Consider the following 19,314-nt stretch of genomic DNA (forward strand, 5'->3'; position numbering starts at 1 on the left):
AATTGGAGGCATTTGGAGCATTTGGTAGACAGCTGTTCTGCTCTGAGTGCAATGGCAAGCATTTGCAAGCTGAAACCACAAGAATGAACTGATGATGCCATTTGGAAGCCATGTTCAGAGATCTTACCTCCTCTGACTACGTTGCTGGTTTTCAGGAAACAGAAGGCAGCTTTTTACCCTCTCCCTTCCCTGCTGCTTTCCCTTTTGTGCTCCTCTAGGCAACCAAATCTTGCCAGAGCTGCAAATACCAGAGGAGATGCAGGCTGGCTCTGAATGGAGATGGGAAGCAGAGCAGCTTCAGCCACCTTGGGCGGTGCCACTGGTGGGGACAACTCATGGAGGAAAAAGAGATTTCATGTCATGGGCATCTCCTTCTTTGCCAGAGAATCTGCACCCAGGAGAAGTTAAAAAGGACCTTTTCTTTCTTCCCTAGAGGACATGCAGCACACAGCACAGCCCCTTACAGGGCCAGACCCAGCTTCAGCAAGCATTGTCCAAATGAAGGGGTAAGAGTCAATGAAGGTTTCCCCAAGGTCAATTGCTCTTGTTAACTGTTAACCTGTTTACTATTAACAGTTTACTCATCTCCTGATAGCAGATGTAAATCTACAGGAACTGCCACATACAAAGATGCTCATTAAACTAAAGAGAAAGGCTAATGTAAGAGATGGAAGGAGAAGGTGCTTCATTCAAAGGGTAACACATGAGACAGGAAGGCAAAAATGAGGCTCCTTGGGATCAGTCTTTACACTAACCTGATTTTAGAATTTTCATCAATGATCTTGGGCATGTTAAAAAGTTGGGGTTGAAATGTAGATGCTGGAGGAGGGAAATACCAAAGGGCAGAACCAAGGAGTCCCAAGGGATGTGTCATGGTGGTGAGATGGAAATTCAGTAACACTTAGTGTCAAAGCATAATTGGTAATAGAAAGAATTCCTGCTACATATTCAGAATATGACACATTAAAAAAAAAAAAAAAAAAAAAAGGAAGATGTGGTTATGAGCAGAGGAAAAAGATGAATCCAGCCCTAGAATGCATCAGAGGAAATATTCACAGACAGGAAAGTATTACTGTTGTATTCTTGTAGATAATTTTTTAACTGGATTCTGCGGGTTTGGTTGGTTGGTTTGTTTGTTTTGTGTTTGTGGGGTTTTTTGGTTTTGGGGTGGGTTTTTTTTGTTTGTTTGTTTTTTTTAAACTGTAATAATTTCTTCAATATTCTGTACCTTTTCTTTGGTGGAATGGAGAACCAAGCATGAAAGCACCAACAAGGGGATGCACCACTAGTTCATCAGCTAACTACAGAAACCTTGGGAAGTGTGAGAATGCACAACTGACTTCCAAAGAAGACACCAGGCTATTTCCTTTTCTTCTGATTTTCTGGTATCTCTAGAATACCTTATGATTGAATTTTATATCATGTCTTTCAACAGCAATCTCTGAAAATTGTGTTCTGAGTCACTCTGAATGAAAACCCTCAGGCAGGAGAGCACGGGCAGAGACCACATGGAACAGGACCACTTGCCTCCTTCCTCCACCCCCAAAAACATGCATTCTGTGAGTATTTGTTCAATTCTCTCTGAAAGAACACATATCCAGCTTCACTGTGGTCACTGTTTCTTGATGCTGTTGATGTTTCAATCCACTCATGCACTTGAGACCAAATCCAAATGACAGTGATGCTCAGCCCGTGCCTGCTGTGCACAGCACACTTGCTTGTCTATTTCTCACTTCCTTTTCACATCATTCTTAATGGGCCTTTAAGGACATCTCTGTATTCCTGCAGTGTTATTTATGGTTCTGACATCATCCCTCAAGGTGAACAATCCTTTGCTGCAGAGTATTTACTCTTTTACAGTAAATCTGCCTGCTGCTTTCTATAAAAACAGGAAAACAGCTGCAACTTTTATAGGTGAGAATGAAGGTTTCTCCCTCCTCTTAATGTCCATTTCGTCATGGGGAAGTTAAAAGGGATCTTGGGAGGAGAAACACAAAGCATGAGTATGGTCTTTCATGGTTGAGTTTTATCTGTATTCCCTTCAGCTGACATTAAACAAAACACACAAAGCCATGCCAGATGTTGTTATTATCATTCACTATTTACCTGAATGTAATATTGGCAAGCACAGTAGAGAACATGAAAGAAAAGAGTGGACCAGATCTTCCTTCACAAACATCTTGTTAAATGGTTAAGTGCATGCATGGTGTCTCTGGATTAATTAGTGCTGAGTGAACCAAAATCTACAAACAAATACAGTCAATTGAAGAAACAGGCAAGTGGCTGCTATGATCTGAAGTCCAGGAAGATCTGTTCTCATTTATATTGATCCTAATTTGCCTAACGAGCTTTAAATCACATTCAACTTGGCCCAAATGGAGGACCAATAGTTTCAAGAGCAAACCAAGTATGTAACAGGTATCTTTACATACCGACTGCAATCTATGCAGGTGCTTCTCTCTCCTTGAAATTGATGCACGACCTCACAACTCTTGTCCCACATGCTGGGTATGGTGTTTGCCACATGCAGCTCTACATGTCATCTTGCAGGACTCAACCTTTTAGGCTCCTGAATCTTTCTAACTTCATTTCTCTTCTTAACATAGATAACCCATAATATTACAGGTATAACAGAGCAGGGCTGAACTCTTCCAAGCTTCAGTGGCTTCAGAGGCTTTGGTTTGTTAGCTGACTGGTCAAACACTATTTCTGGATCTGCAAGTATCTTTTCCTCTGAGCATTCCCCACCTGATGGGGATGTGTGAGCACAAATCTGTTTAAGGAAAGACAACCTGTGGAAAACTTTCCTAAGGACAATGCTGCCTCTCTTGGTTAGTGGGTCTTGCTGATGTGTGCAGACTGGATACTACCACCACAGCTTCCTAAGAACTTTAGAATTTGCTCTCTCCTTTATTTTCCACTGTCAACTGGCCAAATATTTCAAACGTTTTCCTTTAACAAATGTGTCCTTGTGGGGGAAAGTCCATTAGTAACAGAGTAGTTGCATCTTGTCAGGACCAGACTTTAATGGCTGTTTGAATTTTAACTATTATTTGCTAACTATTCCTGTTCAAGCCAACTAAGACCATAATAAAAGCCATTAAATACCAAGTAAGTGGCCTCAGCGTAGCTGCAGGGTATAACACTGAGTATGATCTGAATTTATCCATTGCAAAGCAAAGACTTTGACCCTCACAGACTTTTTGGAAATGGAAATTTTTGTGTTTGTTTTCAGAGAAGACTGCCTTAAAGAATCACAGCACTCTGCTTTGCCTCAGGGAAGGCCATGCACAGTCTGAAGGTAACATGACACACTCTAATCCATTTTCCTATCTGCAGGATGAATGAAGACACTGTAAAATCTCTGGCACTGATCTGCTAAAATCCATGGGACAATGCAACCCGGTGTTTGAATCAGTGGAAAAGTACTCTGAGCAGAGGGACAGAAAACACAAAGCATTGCCCCACTGCGAGTAGGGGAGTTGCCAGAGCTCCTGGATGAACAGGGCAGGCAAGCCAGACTGAACTCTGCATTCTTTCATCCTTTTCCTCCAACTGTTGCTCTCTGAGCACCAGGAAGCCCCTGTGACACATAAAGAACCGAGCTGGGAATTGCTGCCCAGTGAAAGAGCAGGGAATGGCAAAGGAATAGCTGGAAGTGATAGGAATGGAAGTGGTTACCCATGGCTAGATCAAGCCCTGACTGCAATGTCAAAGAACACACCAGCAAAAGGCCTCCAGAACATCTTCTGTGGGTCAAAGGAGATGGTAACTATCTCTGATCTCCTCAGTAAGGAGAGCACAGACCCTTCCCAACTGCCAGCTTGTCCTGCTGTCACCTGAGACAGGGGCTGGGATGAAAAGGGGACTTGCTGCCCATCGCCTGAACCAGACTGGGAGAGAAAGCATTGCATCACAAACCAAGGGAGAATACAACACAACCCTGGAGTGATTTATCCTTTCTTAATGGCTTTTCTGCACAGACTTGGAGAACAGAAACTCATACTGGTAACAATTTCACTTACAAACCAGGTCTGATTCTAAGCCATTTAAGGTGGTTAGAACTAATAAACCAAAATCTGTACAAGCTAAAGACAGGAAAGCTAAAGGCATTACTCTTAATCTGAAGAATTTGTATCTTTAAATATAGATGTGAGGCAATAAATGCAAATAAAAGAGTCTGTAAGAAAGAAGAAAGGTAGGACAAAGGTTAAAATAATTAAAATTTCCGGGTTATTTACTTATGGCCCAATTAAAAGTCAATTGAAGAAAACAGAAAACCTCAGTGGGCTTTGGAATAGGCTGTTAAGACATTTGCACATCTTCATTGATCACTGGATGTAACCAGTGCACTGAGCCTGGAGTACAGAAGGGGGAATTAAAAATAAGCAACACATTAGCTGAAATGGGAGCAGAGCAGAGAGCTCACAAAGTGATTTTCCATGCAAAGCCCTTCACTCACAAAAACAACAACAAAAAAAGACCGGTCTAAAGCAAAACCCAGCCCTCACAAGTGATGTTCAAAACAATGCTTGGCGAGGGAGAGGAGCTTTGCACCATGTTCCAAATGTGAGCAAACTCCACAGCTGGAGACACGAAGCTGAAAATGTTCACTGCGTGGACCGATCGCTGCAGGGATCAGGAAGAAATGTGTTTCCCTGAAGAACAATAACGTGTTGGCAAGGTGTACCACAGAACTGTTCCACCTTCGTGACCCAGCGAGTGCTGCTGGGGGCTGGAGAGCAGACCTGACAGCCCAGGAGGTATCAGCTACTCAGGCAGTACCCGTGCAAGACTGAATGTGGCCCAGGAAAAATGCTTTTTAGCTGAAAGGGCTTTATTCACTATCCTGCAGAAATAGCTTAATTGGGCTTCACTAACAAGTAGCCCAAAGCTGAGATTCTTACTTGCAATATTTTGCCCACTGTTCTAAGTAAATCACAGCACACACTTTGTACTGAAGGCTCTTCATTAAAAGGTAGCAGGGCATGGGGGGAGTGAGGCAGAGCTCCCTTCTCCAGATTAGCTTCCTTGTACAGAACTGGCTCTCCCTTTCACTACAGACTGGAACGCTGTGCAATTTCATGGGGCTGCAAAGCCCCCACCAACACAGGGTGAGCCTTAAACTGCTTGCAGAGTGTTTAGATCATCTCTGTGGCTGAGTGAAATGTGTTAGTTGTCACTCAGGCCCAGGAAAGCATTTTGAAAGCAGCTAATCCCAGCTGTCCAGCAGCAGTTTTCACAGACTGGTATTACAGTGCCCGAGTTACAAGACTAATTTGCTTCTAAATACCTTCTTTTTTTTTTTTCTTTATTAGAATCAGCTCAAGGGTTTGCATGGTCTCAGTGTTGTTTAATGGGGATTAGTTTGAAGTGAAAATGTGTTTTCCATTTGTCTGAGAAAGACACAACAGGGAGCAGAGCCCTGGAGATTATTGAGAGCTTTGGGTGGTTCTGGGAGGCCAAAGGCCGAGTGACTTCAGATTTCAGTGGAGTGTAATAATCCCCTAGAAATGCACAGCCTGGTGTGTCTTATTGTGTAATTATGGGATGGAAATTGGAGTGCATTTCTGCCCTGTGGATAATTCACTGGGTATCATTAACACAGGTGTGCCACGCTCCTCCAGCACTTGGGCAGTACCAGCTGCAGCTGGAGGTACTTACAGACCCATCTCCACCCCCATTCTCCCTGCTCTGTTTGGATGCAGAGCCTCTTGCTCAGTTTAACAGGAGTTTAACTCTAGAGCAGCAAATAATGTAGCTGGTGAAGCTTATTCCCTGATTCATGGATACTGGTTAGTCATTCTGCCCACCTCTGGGGATTTCCACAGTTAATTAGTGGCAGACAGGACTGCTATTTCAGGGCTTGAAGAGGCTACACTGTGTATTGTTTTCCTGTTCTGTGGTGTCTGTGACATATGGGAGACTTAAATCTTTGTACTTATTAAATGACTTGCCAACATAGGAACATACCGGCTTGTTTCATATCACTTATTTTATTTATTCACTTAGATTTGGTTGCTAAAACAAACGTTTTCCTTGGCTGCAAAGAACTGCCCTCTGTGTTGCTGGAGGTAGGTGCAGGCTGCTGAGCAGCCCCTGTCCCTGCATCCCTCTGGAACACCCAGTGACACCCCCAACATTCCTAACGTCACAAAGATGTTAGTGCATGGCAGAGCTGGGCTTTCCTGGAGAACCTTCCTGCTGTGACTGTGTAACACCTCACTGTCCTGAGAGAAAGCTTTTGTGTCTGCTGGGGATGCAGCATCCCTTGGATCCTTAATAAGCCCTTGGATTTTTGCTCTTGGAGAGCCAGGTTACTTTATCTGTGGTGAGTAGACAAGAGTATTGTCTCTATTGATTTTTTTTTCCTCCATCCCAACTATTTGCTAGCTGCATTTCTTGGGACAGATTTGAATGCTGTTAGTGACCTTGTGAAAACACCGTCTTCATTATTAAAACCAGGTCATAAATACCCCTGGGCACAATGAAATGCCTCACCTGCAATTCTTCAAATAGTTTCCACTGCTATTAATTCTTCTAGGTGTATGAGGTCTCGCACATGTCTACTCACTAAATAGATATCATCTGGAGGGAGCTGAATATAACATTTTGGCATCAAACAGCCTGTGTATAGAACACCTAGAAGTATTATTAGTGGATTTAACAATGTACCAAATTCTGGGTTTCCTGGGATAGCTCATTTGGAGGGAGGAAATCCAGCTTCAACCAGGAAATGGAATTTAGCCAAAGTTCATTGGTGTTGGAGGTCAAGCTTTAGTTCAGCTCATTACACAGACAGATGGTAAATTCAGATCAGGAGTTACATTTTGGGAAAGTTTAAGAGGTTTTGGGATCTGTGGTTTTGGCCTAACCCACTCTTTAATCAAATACAACATCCCTGGGCAACAGTCTTCGTCTTTCTCATACCTCTCCGAAATGTGCATTCTGAATGTACAGAAGTTATTTCAGCCTGAAAGAGGAAACTCAGGTCATGCTTATTTCTATAATAAGAGTTGAAGAATCTCCCCCAGTTCACAAGAAAAATGTTCCCCACCCGCATTTTGGGTTTTGCCTCTGACTTTCACAACCTTGTGGGTGTGTTCTCTTTTGATAGGAAGAACAGTTTGATTACAAATGTCAAGCCAAACACATTTGGTTCCACAGAAGAAATTAAAATAGTATTTCTCTAACTTGGCAGCTGTGATTTCTACTAAAGTGGGGGTTACTAAAAATGATGTTATAAATATGTTCTTTCAGACAATATTTTGTTCTGGGTTGTTTTTAATTACTTTTATTAGAAAGACAATGACTAAAGTAATGTTAAATTTAGAAAACAGCTTCTTCAAGTCTCTGCAAGAAGTTCTCCCACACTCATTCAGTGGCACAGGTTTTGGGTTTTGTATCCCTGTCATAAAGGTCTGAACAAGTCCTGCTGCACCCTTCTTGTGCCTGGACTCCTTTTGTAGGGAACCAGGAATTCACAGGCAGAGAAGGGCACCCAAAGGGGAACTGTTGCAGAGGCAGCTTGTGAAGAGGTGGTAGCACTGCCTCAGTGCTGTGCTGCCCTTCAGCCACCTGCCAGTCACAGGGAAGTTACTACATCCTTGTTTAAAAAACACACAAAACCTTTAGATAACAGTCAATTTGCAAGATCATATTTCAATCACAGCTAAAAACCTAATGATCATGGTGTATTATGTAAACAGCATTGATGAATGCTTATAAAAACCAATCTTGCTACTAAATGTTTCCTCTTCAAAGCAGGTAAATATCATTTGCATTTTTATATGTAGGTGAACACCAGAGTTGGCCACAGTCACCTGAAACCCGGAACTAACCCCAAGCCTCAGGCCTGGTTTTTCAGTCTGTACAGAAAAGGAATTTACTAATATATAGATATAATTTTCCATCCACTATATATGCCAAAGAGTTAGAAAAACAAATCAAAAGAATGCAGGTGGAAGGAAAAGAAAATAACCACTATTTGCAAAGAGATGAGAGTACTTAGTCCTTGGTAATCTTATACAAAAATGGTATCATCAGCTTGGACAGCATTCAGAAGTGATCAACAATAGCTACTCTGAGCTGGAGAAACAGATTCATAAAAATAGTATGTCTGCATGTTTTATGAAATGCAATATCAGGATTGGAAGGGGATAGATGAGAGGGGTGTATAAAACACAGTTATAAATAATGGGATGGACTCAAGGAAACTAATGCCCTAGATAGCAGGGAAAACTTTCTGAGACTGCAACTTCTTGGGCTGTCACATTCTGCAGGAAGAAATGATAGAGGCACATCTCTTGGAATACTTGAAACTAACTTAACAAAGCACCAGAAACTGCAGCACAGAGAACAGTCCTGGCTTGGCAGGGGAGCCAGCAGGATTAGCAAAGAGGTCTTTCCTAGGGCTGCCGAGGGGCTGCTAGAGGGGTTCTGAGCTATTTTTGTCTTTTATGACAACTGCTTGATGAACAACTCTATTATTTCCCAGTTGTCAATGAATAAGAGGAAAGAGTTTCCTGTGGAGTAAAATCTTTCCTCCAAGGTGAAGAATCAATTGGAGACAAATACCAATGTCACATTCCAGTGCTTCACTCCTTATTGTGCTTGGCATGTTGCTTCCTCTGTCCTGCACTGCAATTGGTCCTTACTAGGCCAGAACCAGCCTGTTCTGTCTAATAAAATTTTATTGCATTGCTTTTCAAAATAACAATTCCTCTACTGGCACTTTCAAAGCCAGGAAGACACAGGCAACAACAAAAAAAAACATGCCTACAACTCATTAAGGCTACTAGAATAGTTGCATAAAAGGATCTGACAATGCAGCACAGATTGTCATCCCAGTTTCATTCCACTAATTGCTTTGGGGTTTTTTGGTTGTTATTTTTCAAATGAAGAACTATCACCCCAAAATAGACTCTTCCTATAAGAAAGCACAAGGATGAAACTGGAAATCAAAATCATTAAATCTTATTATCTGTACAGCCATGCCAATTTTTTTGTTGTTGTTGTTTTTCCAATGACCTTCTAAAATTCCTTTTTCTCCTAGTTTTGCTCTCTTAAATCCTGCTGGAAAGGAGGGGAAAGGATGAAGGGAAGTGGTCAAATCACCATGATCTCTGGTATTGCAATAATAGCAAGACCATATTCTGAGTTGTCAGTAATTCTTACACAGGCTCAGCCCCTGCACAAACCCCTCCATCACTGATGGCTGCTGTTAGCACTGGGGCCCCTTCTCTCTTTGATTTCCAAAAAACCTAAAGAAAACCCATCAGGACCTGGGCAGGAATTTGCTTTGCCTTAGGATGCCAGAGCTTTTCACAACAGCTTTCACCTGTGGTTACAGAAGCAAAACAGCTTCAGAAGAGACCCAGTGGCCTCTTCTGTGTGGAGAAAAGGGAGAGAGAAGGAGCCTCTTTGGTGACCAGGGTATGAGGCACAAGTGGGATGTGGTCCCAGAGGGGGATCAGCAGGGCTGAGCTGTTCCTCACAGTGGAAAAGCACCCGCTGAGAAAGCCTGTGCCCATGGGCAAGATGCTCCAGGGCTTAGTCCCTTTCAGAAGCCTTTCTGGCTTTTCACCTGAGAGGACAGTGATAGGACAAGGGATAATTGTTTTAAACTGAAAGAGGGGGGATTTAGGTTTAGACATCAAGAGGAAATTTGTCCCCATGAGGGTAGGAAGGCACTGGAACAGGTTGCCCAGGGAGGTTGTTGATGTCCCTCCCTGGAGGTGTTCCAGGGCAGGTTGGATGAGGCTTGTGCAGCCTGGGCTGGTGGGAGGTGTCCCTGCTCATAGCTGGGAATTTGGAACCTGATGATCTGTAAGGTCCCTTCCAACCTTAACCCCTCTGATTCCATGACTCAGAAAGCATACACTGAGAACAATTGCATTTATCCTTCTGGTGTTTTATTTATTGTATTTGTTTGTTTGTTTGTCTGCCAGGGTTCCCATCACAGCAGGTTCCAGTGCTGCCTATACAAGAGTACCCACTCACAAATTTCCCACTCAAAAATGTACCAGTTGAGGGGACAGGAATACTGGCCCAGACACACAGAAAGTTGTGTAAACTGCCATGAAACACTGAGACCTGCAGGACAGTGATACTGTGCATCAGAAGGCTCTGCTGTTTTATCCTAGAAGTGCTACAAAGCAAAGGAAGTAAGTGATTATGTTTTCCAGGCTTATTACTTCACTTAAAAAATAAGAGAAATCTGCTACATCATCTTTCTGATCTCACTTTCTCTCACAACCTGGAAAGTCCAAGGAGAGATCTGTGCTTTAGAATGGGATAAAATGTTTCTAAGCTGGTTTCAAATAAACTATTTAATATAGAAAAAAGAGGGGGAGGGGGAGGGGGGGAAGAGAAAAAGGGAGAGCATCTCCATTTAATTTCCTCTATTTGCAGCAAGATAAGTCCATCCTTCTCTTGTTACATCCTGCAACAATGAAAGTCTTAGTCTCTAATTTCTTCTTCCGTCCTTCTGCTAGATAAGTAGGAATGAACCTAATGTGTCCTTGGCTCTTGCACAGGCTGATGAGGCAGAGTCACCCACATAGAGTTAAGAGCAATTCCAGCCTATAGAAATCCCTTTAGCAACCAACACCCCAGAAGGGCTTGAAATAAAGTTGGGTCATTACCAGGCACAGTCCATTACACACACTTAAAGGTTGGTGCATAGTCAGTGCACATTGATCCTGGAGGCACAAGCCCCTATTTAGGCCACTCATCTCCACAGCATCTGTACTCACAGGCAGTGACAAACAAGCCCTATCAGGCTGGTGGTATTGACTGCTTTGTACTGGCTAATTCTGTGCACTCTTTGTTTGCCTGTCCTGTTCTGCTGATGCTGAAAAGAATTCAGTTTTAAAAGGGAAAAAATGGAAAGGAAAAGTGTAGTGCTATTGAGTCCTAAGAGTGCCATTGAGCCCCTAACTAATTCCCCAGCTGTTTGCTCCCAGGCACTGGGGAGTTATAAATAGCTGGAAGCAGGAGTGCAGAACAGTGGTACATACATTGTGTAAATGGAGCTCTGAGCAGTGTCCTTGTTTCAGGACCAGTGAAGTCAATAATGGCCTAGAATCTACCTCCATGTGCAGGTTATTAGAACAAGGAATAATAAGAAAAGTGTTCCTGGATTTTCACAAGTTCAAGTCATAAAAAGGAGGGAAATTATATATTTAATCTGCTTTCCAGTCACTTTTTGTAACTTTTATTGTAACTTTTCTGAGAGAAGGAGGGAGCAGTGTTGGCCATCTATGGGTGAAGAAGAAAAGGAGAAGGGGAAAAAGAGAGACACAAAAAACTTGAGTCTAACTTCAGTCTATTAGTATCTTTCAGGCTTAACAGTACTGCAGTCAGCAGTAATAATCATGTAATGAAGTCACTGTGTTCGCCAGTGGCTTCCAGTTACAGACAGCTTTGCAGATAAGGGAATCAGTGATAAAACCACTCTTGATTATTGTTCATTATTTTCCAGTGCAAGCAATGTCTCCTCATTTATCACCAAGGAGAATTGTTGTTAGTCATTCTACCAGAAAACTGGAAGCATGCACAGTATTTGGTAGCAAATGTTAGGTATATTATGGTCTAGAAAGAAAAAAAGGCACAGTGGGACCTGATGTAGAATGGGATTGGGTGCAAGGATTTATGGATACATCATCTACTATTCCATTGAGAAGTACCACAGTAATAGTCTCCTGAAGCCAAGGTTTGTGTATGTGTGAGTAAAGTTGCACTTTGCTTGGTTTGGGTTTTTTTTTGAGTGAAGTAGAATGACAGTACTTGAAGTAATTTGGTGTCTCTGCACCCCAGTGTGTGAGCCATAAAATGAGACTTAGTGTTCCTAGTGCAGGATGGAATACAAGGATTGGTGGGACTGTAAGACATTTTGTTACTCAAGAGCTAAATCCCTCCTAGAGAACAGAGATTTTTGAGCCTACCTTGAAGCAGATGGCAGGTGACATCCTCCCTCAGATGCATGACAGATGCTTTATCACTGCTGCAGCTAACCCTGCTAAGTTGACCAGGAACAGCTGATAATAAGTAGAAAAAGAAGGAACTTCTGAACAGGTCAAGGCTAAAAGGAGATGCAGCTCCAATCATCAGACAAGGCAAATGGGGATTGGTTCAAAGCAGGAGGAGCCAAGGCAAAAAAAGACAGTGCAGATGCAGCTGCTTCAGTTCTAAGGGGTGTGCTTTGCACATGCTACTGGAGCTGCAGCTTGTGTATCTGCAGGCAGAGGGGATGTTGTGTTATCTCCTCCAAGATGATCTTGTTTTCATTTTTATCTTGCGTGTGTTGTCACCTCCTGCTTTGTAGTGCTACAGACTTGTCTTTGGTACAGGCATGAGGCTGCACTCAGCAGTGTGTGGCCATTAAGCCTTTTGAGGGTCATGCAGATTTTAATTATTACTTGTTTTATTGTCAAAATTCTGCCCACATGAGATGCAGTCTCACATTCCATGTGGGTCTGAAATAAGGGTCAACACATTCCTTCAGGACCCCAAATATTAAACAGACATGCTTTTTTTTTTTGCCTTTTTTTTTTGAGCCTTGCACATTTTAGATGAGCATAAATCAAGATGTATAATGGGGAAAAAATCTCCTCCATATGTCTCAAAGTTGAACTGAGACACTAACTCTAAGTGACAAAAAGTGGTGGCTGCAACAGAAAATGATTAAATGGTTTGTTTAGTATTTCTGTAATGTATGAATGCACCTTGTCTGTGTTAAAGCAAAGTAATGATTGGTTTTCCACCAGCAAGGGCTGTGAATTTTAGCTGTATTCCCTTTTGGGATTCTAAAGTTCTCAGGTTCCAGCTTACACAACAGCAAAGTCTAAACGCAGACCAGTTTTTCATCTATGAAATGGGAGTTAAATAAGGATTGACCAAAGTAGACAAAACAAGAAGATACCTAGACGAACTGGAAACATCAAGATTTGAAAATTACCTGATAGGAAAAGGGAGGGGAGGGGGATCAAAGAGGTCCAAGGGAATGAAAAATTCCCTTCCCAGCACTTCCTGTTCTCTCTGTTATGCTAACCAAGGTAGGATTGGGTTTCAGCTGCCAAAAGAAATAACATTTGTAGATTTTTTTTGGTCTGGGGAAGTGGGATAGAAAGATTTAAGACAGCTTTTTCCAAACTATTTGCTTTTTGTCAAGCAGTCAAGTCTAGTTATTGTTATTAATTTGTATTACAGAACTACCAAACTGAGACTGGATTTCCATTGTATTAGGTGCTGTACAAATATCCAGAGACTGGTCTTACCTCAAAGAGCCCATAGTCTAACCAGAGCAGACAGACAAGGGGCATTTTGCCCTGAGTTGTAGAGCAGCTCAGCAGTTGAGCTAGGAATTAAACTCATCTCTCCTGAGTCATAGCCTAGCACCTCAGCTACTGGAGTACAGCTCTGTGTGAAAAGTGAAAAGCAGTAGCTAATACACCTACTGAAAGGTCCCAAAGCAGCAGAGCTTTGGAGTAGTGACCACCCTCCCCTTTTTCCAGGTATTTGCTTAGTAGGGACTGACATACAGTGCTACCTGATCTGTGACTTCCCTAGAAAAGGAGATTGCTCTTCTTGTGTAGATTGGAATTCTTTACCTTAGGCTCATGTTGATATAGAAAGAAAAGACTTTCTGAAGAAAAAAAAAATAAAAATAAATCTGAATAAATAAAATAGAATGGAAGTATAAACTTGAACTTGTTTATTCTGAAGTGGTTTATCAGTGAGTAATTCCAACTCCGATGCCATGTGTAAATATTTGAAGTGCCTATTGAATTGTGAAGGGCTTTTCTTACATGGGAGAATTTCCTGCTTCTTGTGTTTTAAACCCTAGCCTAGATGTGCACAGGTGATTTCTGCTTTTTGCTGTGTGTGTCTGGGCTGCAATCAGGGAATTAGCAGGGCAGGCAGCAGATTGGCTGTTGCCTGTTTCTCAAGATGCCAGCAGTTAGCAAAACAGACCCTCTGAGTTTGCTCACAAGAACAAACTGGAGTAAATATTTAACTTGAGTCTTTGGAGTCTAGGGCTTGTACCTTTCTTTATTATTAACCCAACCCCTGTTTTTCTTTACAGTTGCACTGCTGCTGGCACACAAGAAACAAAGGACCCTTCAAAGAACTTCCTCATGGAGGCATGAGCAAAGGTAAAGTACCTTTTCTATTGTTTCCATACCTATCCATGGGAAAGCAGTTGCCTGTTTCTGTGTTCTGCATTTCTGTTAGGGCAGAACAACCTGTCAATAACAAGCATTGTTCAGTGGTGTATTCTTTTTTTAAACTAAATCACTAGATACACCCATTTCATCCTAACGTGACACAAATGGAAAAAGTATCTCTATACATAGAAGAGGAGTATGTGTGGTGAATTTGTTCAGACATTCCTGTACTCCCTGGTACACACACTCTGCTTTCCACTACTCCTTCCTTCACACCAACCCCCTTAATTTTGTAGTGAGTGTTTTCCCTTTAATTATTTTCTGTACTGCTCAAGTCTGAAAAACTCTGCCTCTTCTTCTCCCAGTGGAGAGGCACGACTGGACTATGGAGATCTGAGGTTCCATCAGTCCTTCCACTAACTTTTTCTTACATCCTGCACCCTTGATTTTTTTCTCTGCTCTTGAGTAAGCAGTGAATTCTAGGAGAAAGCTTCTTGGTAAGGTGGGCACCCATCACCATGGTACAGAAATTACTAAGATACTTGTCCCACAGTTGTCCTGGTTATTATAGCAATATGGTGTGAATACTTGTTTTAAAGTTATGTTGCATGTCTGTATATGCTACACGGTGGCTCAAAATGGGTTGCAGAGAGAAGGAATAATTTGCTTAAATCTCTTGTTTCTTTGCTGTGACATAAATTTACATGGAAAATGATGCAGCTGAACTTGAGGCACAGTAATGCATCAGAGGAAATCTGAATGAAACTGAGGACTGGAAGTTAAACAAGTACTTAAAGACATTTAAAAAATAGCTGTATACCATGTTGTATAATTACATATTAGAGAAATATAGCACATTTTAAGAAACAATAACTTTTTAAGAGAAATGTGTGTTAGCAACTTTAGTAAAAGAGGAACAAAATTGTTCCTGTTCCCAGGTGCTCAGAATACCACGTTGCTGCATGAGTAAATCCTCTAAATCAGGTGTGATCTCCACACAAGCAGTCTCAGCCCCAGTACCTTCTTTAAGGAAACCCAGGTGCAGTCTCCCCTCTGTGCTTTGGTGTGTGCTGCCCTGTGAGGGTGAGCGTGTCCAAACTACTGAGTGCCAGCAGAGAAGGGGTGTCTAAAGGGGCTGCAGCTGCACTGTTTTCATTTTGATTTCTATTACAGCAGCATTTGCAACACGGTGCGTGCTGCCTTCAGAATAACTCCCTTCCTTTACATTGTCTTTGAGCTGTATTGGTGACAAAAGGATTTGGCCAGTAAATACTTAGGATCCTGTGAGCAAGGGTTTGCAGGCACATCATGGAATGTGGATGTGCCCCCATCACTGAGCACTGTGATCACACCATCTTCATAGTTCCTGAAATGAAACTACACATAGCTGCTTGGGAGTAGTTCACACATCTCTGATTCTTGCAAGCTGTTAGATTAGGAAAGAGACTCTGCTATTCCATCTTTTGATCAGATCCTGCTGTTTGTTTAGCCCTACAGGTCTCTGGCACCATAAGGAAGGGATGAAGCAGGGATGATAATTTGGCTAGCAGATACTTCCAAAACATCTATCACATATAGCTAGATTCTGTCACTTTCCTCCCAGTGAAGAATGCTGAACTGAATGAGGGTATTGGTGGAATAAATCAGTATGTGTTGGGAGGATGTCAGAATATAGACCCACATGACTATAAAAATCTGAACCATAAGATAGAATAGATAGAAACGTTCAATGAGGAGTTGCATAAATTTCAAGAGACTGTCACCTTGGTTATGAAGTAAGTGGGAAGTCAGTGGTGAAGCCTTGAACCTGTTTCTACAATGGCCAAATTCATACTTTGGAATTTACTCAAAGATTAAGAGATAAACAAGCAAAGAAATCACAACAAAACACAAACCTGTTCTCTAAAGAATGGGAAAATTGGCAAGATGATAAAGAACTTTGTGTCTGTTCAGAGATGACCTAGGTCAGCAGAGGATGAATTTGTCTTCTCTCTTGTCAGGAGTTTAATGTTTGTTAGGGTCCATGGATTTCTCCATTTCCTGAGCATTTTTTTTTTCCCAATCTGGCAATTCTACAAAGTCCAAATTGGACTTTAAACATGTTTGCCCAGCTTGTTCTGGGTGCTACAAAGTGCAAATAAAGACGCTGGCATCAAAAGGGGATGGAGCCCTTTGAAGATGAAGGGTTTGACAAGGAGCCAAGGAGCCAATGGACCAGTGAGAACTGGTATTCTCATAGGACTTAAGGACACTATGCCTGTTGGTGAAAGCAAACACATATCAGAAAGGAAGCAGGGGAGATCTTCATTGTTTTCTCCTGGCTATTTGCTTAGGCCAGTAGAGCTGCCACAACTCAGCTTCAGAAGGGAAGTGGTTAAAGGAAAAAGGGGATAAAGAGCTTGAGGGCTCTTCCAGAGGAGCAGGTGGGAAACGAGATGTGGCATAATTCTATATTGCCTTTATTAACAGTAGACAAGGTCTTTCTGTCTGAGTTAACTGTTGGCTTGGTTGGTGTGACAGACCCAGCAGCAAGAATCCCAGCCCAACACGACTTGGAGCCCTGTATGGGTTTTGGTTTATTGGTTGGGTGGCTTTTAGTTTTGGGTATTTTTGTTTGGGTTGGTTTGTTTGTTTCCAGTTGTTTCTTTGTTTGCTTTTTAGTGCAATGCTAGAAGCCCATTCCAAAAACATTTTGGTGATAATCAAGGATAGGGCACCTAGGATAGCACCTAATCATTCTTCAGAGACATACAAAGAGAAAGCAGAAAAGCATCCTTCTCCAGCCCCACTGCCCCATCCAGGCTCAGTGGAATAATTCTGACAATAAATAGATATTCTATGGGGAAAACTGTGAAGCAGGAACTACTTTTTATGCCTCACTCCAGCTCTCAAAATCTCCTCTGTATCTCCAGGGTCACAGACTCAATTGGCTGGCAGCAACGAGCCGTGTCAACTGTTCAAATGAAGCAGTAATCACAGAAATAACAAGAACACTATCCCATGATATGATCAGGGCTTCTTTTTCAGACTCTAACGATGTTAAAATAAATGGAATTATGTTGCTTTCATTATTTATTTTTTTTTAAGTCAGTAAATTCCAAAAGAGGATTTGCTCCATTTCTACAATGTGCTTAAGGTCTTAGAGCGCACGATCAAATGCAGATTTATTAGGGGCATGATGGGTTGGCATAAGGCATTTTCTGCTTAAAGCTGCTCAGTGCCTTTTCATTCTGGTCAAGGAGGATTTCTTTTCATCTCAATCATTGTTCATGAGACCATATGTGGCCTTTTTTTGTTGTTGTTGTTGCAGAGAAAAAGTCATGAACACTTTTTCCTATAAATAGCAAGGCAAATTGGTGTTAGGGATAGGACCGAGAAAACATCACACAAACATCTCTAGTGGAAGGTTTTTCCTTCTTCTTATTGATACAGTCAGTAAGAATACTTCCACTGAGTTCAGTGGGTATTGGATCAAATCATATTGTCTCTCTGACTCCCCCTCTGCTGGTAATTCAGCTCTTGCTGGGCTGTCGGAGCTGTGTGGGATCCCTGAGCCTTGCAGAAAAGCTGTTAAGAAGCCCTGTAGTAGCATTCCACGTTGGAGTAAAATGGTGAAAAACCTAAGAAATCTCTGGGGTTCTGGAAAGCAGGACAACTACTAGATTCTAGGGAAGGACAGGTAGCTTTTGTGATCTGAACTGTACCTGTTTCTTTCTGATAGCAACTGAAACCAAGCACCCAGACCAGGATTGCTCTCACCTGGTCAAGAAGATGGTGTGTGTCTGGTTGAAGCACAGGGAGCAAGGCAAGTGCCCTCTGAGGGGCACCTTACACTTCTATGACAATTCTTTGCTTTGTTCAGCACAAAAGCTTGAAAGTTGCCAAGTGTGAATGTCAAACTCCATTGGAGGAAGAGAAATCCTGTCCTTTAAGTGCACTTTTCCACCAGTGTTTAGAAATTTCCCCTCTCAACAGAAGCAGAAGCTTTTCTTTTCAAGGTTTCTTCTGCACAGCTGTGAATAATCTTTTAAATATTGAACACAGAAAAGGGGGATACCATGGAGGTCCTGATTTTGAACAGAAACTTAACATTATCCATCTGTGATGGAAAATTTCTCACCTGGGAATAAGTGTGCCAAATATTTTTTGAATCCTAGGAGGCTGTTAGATTCCCAGGTATCTGCTCCATTCTGAAGGCAGCTGTTTGCTCCCTCCAGACCCAACATGAGGCCATGATGTCATGAACTAAGGTTATGGAGGTGGTAGGCAAATTATTCTGCAGTCATGGAATATGAGGCAGTCTCAGCTGAAAATGAAGTAACTGATGTTTAAGAGAAAGGCAGAGATGTATGTCTTAGACAAATGAAGTCCTAACCCTCCTTAACCCACATGATGGCTTTATCTGAATTATCAGATCCTAGTTGCTTAGTTTTCTTCTGGCATAATTCTGTGCACATTTTGAGAGGAGGAAAAAATACTATCTATATTTACAATATACAATCAATAGTTAACTGAAAATAAGTTCTCCATAATCTTTAATTTGTTAACTCAAGAGGAGAAAAAGCAGATTTTCTATAAATGCTTTCAGTGCAGGGGAAAGGCAAGGGAACCTGCAGAAACAGAACTTGCTGGTTTGGCCCTTTGGCACGTTCCCAGAAGTCAGATGCTCTCACCTTGTCTTTTTGTTCCTAGCTCAAATTCAGAAAACCCTCTTAGGTTAATTTGTTTTCCAGCACAAAACCCTGGGCAACCTAAACCGAAGGGGAAAGCCCTTTGTTCTTGTCTCCCCTGGGTGCCGCAGGATGAGCTCACCGGGGACAGAGACAACAACGGGCTGGCTTTTAACGCCAGCCAGGAGCCGGGTCCCGGAGCCAGGGAAGTTCTCAGGGTGCCCTCCTGGGGAGTTTCCCGGCGCTCCCGGCCCGTGGTGCTGAAGGGACAGCGCCCGGCCCGGCCCCGGCGGGTTTTACCCGCGGGCTGGGAAAGGGCTGCGCTGTCCCGCGGTTCCTGGGCGTAAAGTTGCTCCAAACAGCTGTGCCCCAAAGGCTTGCTTTGCTAGGGAAGCAAGGAATCGGTTCGGTTGGAGAAGACCTTGAAGATCAGAGAGGCCGACCTGAGGGTGGCGGGTTCCCCGCCAGCCCCT

This window comes from Chaetura pelagica, unplaced genomic scaffold (genome assembly GCF_000747805.2).
Source record: "Chaetura pelagica isolate M959 unplaced genomic scaffold, ChaPel_1.0 scaffold47, whole genome shotgun sequence".
Lineage (NCBI taxonomy): Eukaryota > Metazoa > Chordata > Aves > Apodiformes > Apodidae > Chaetura > Chaetura pelagica.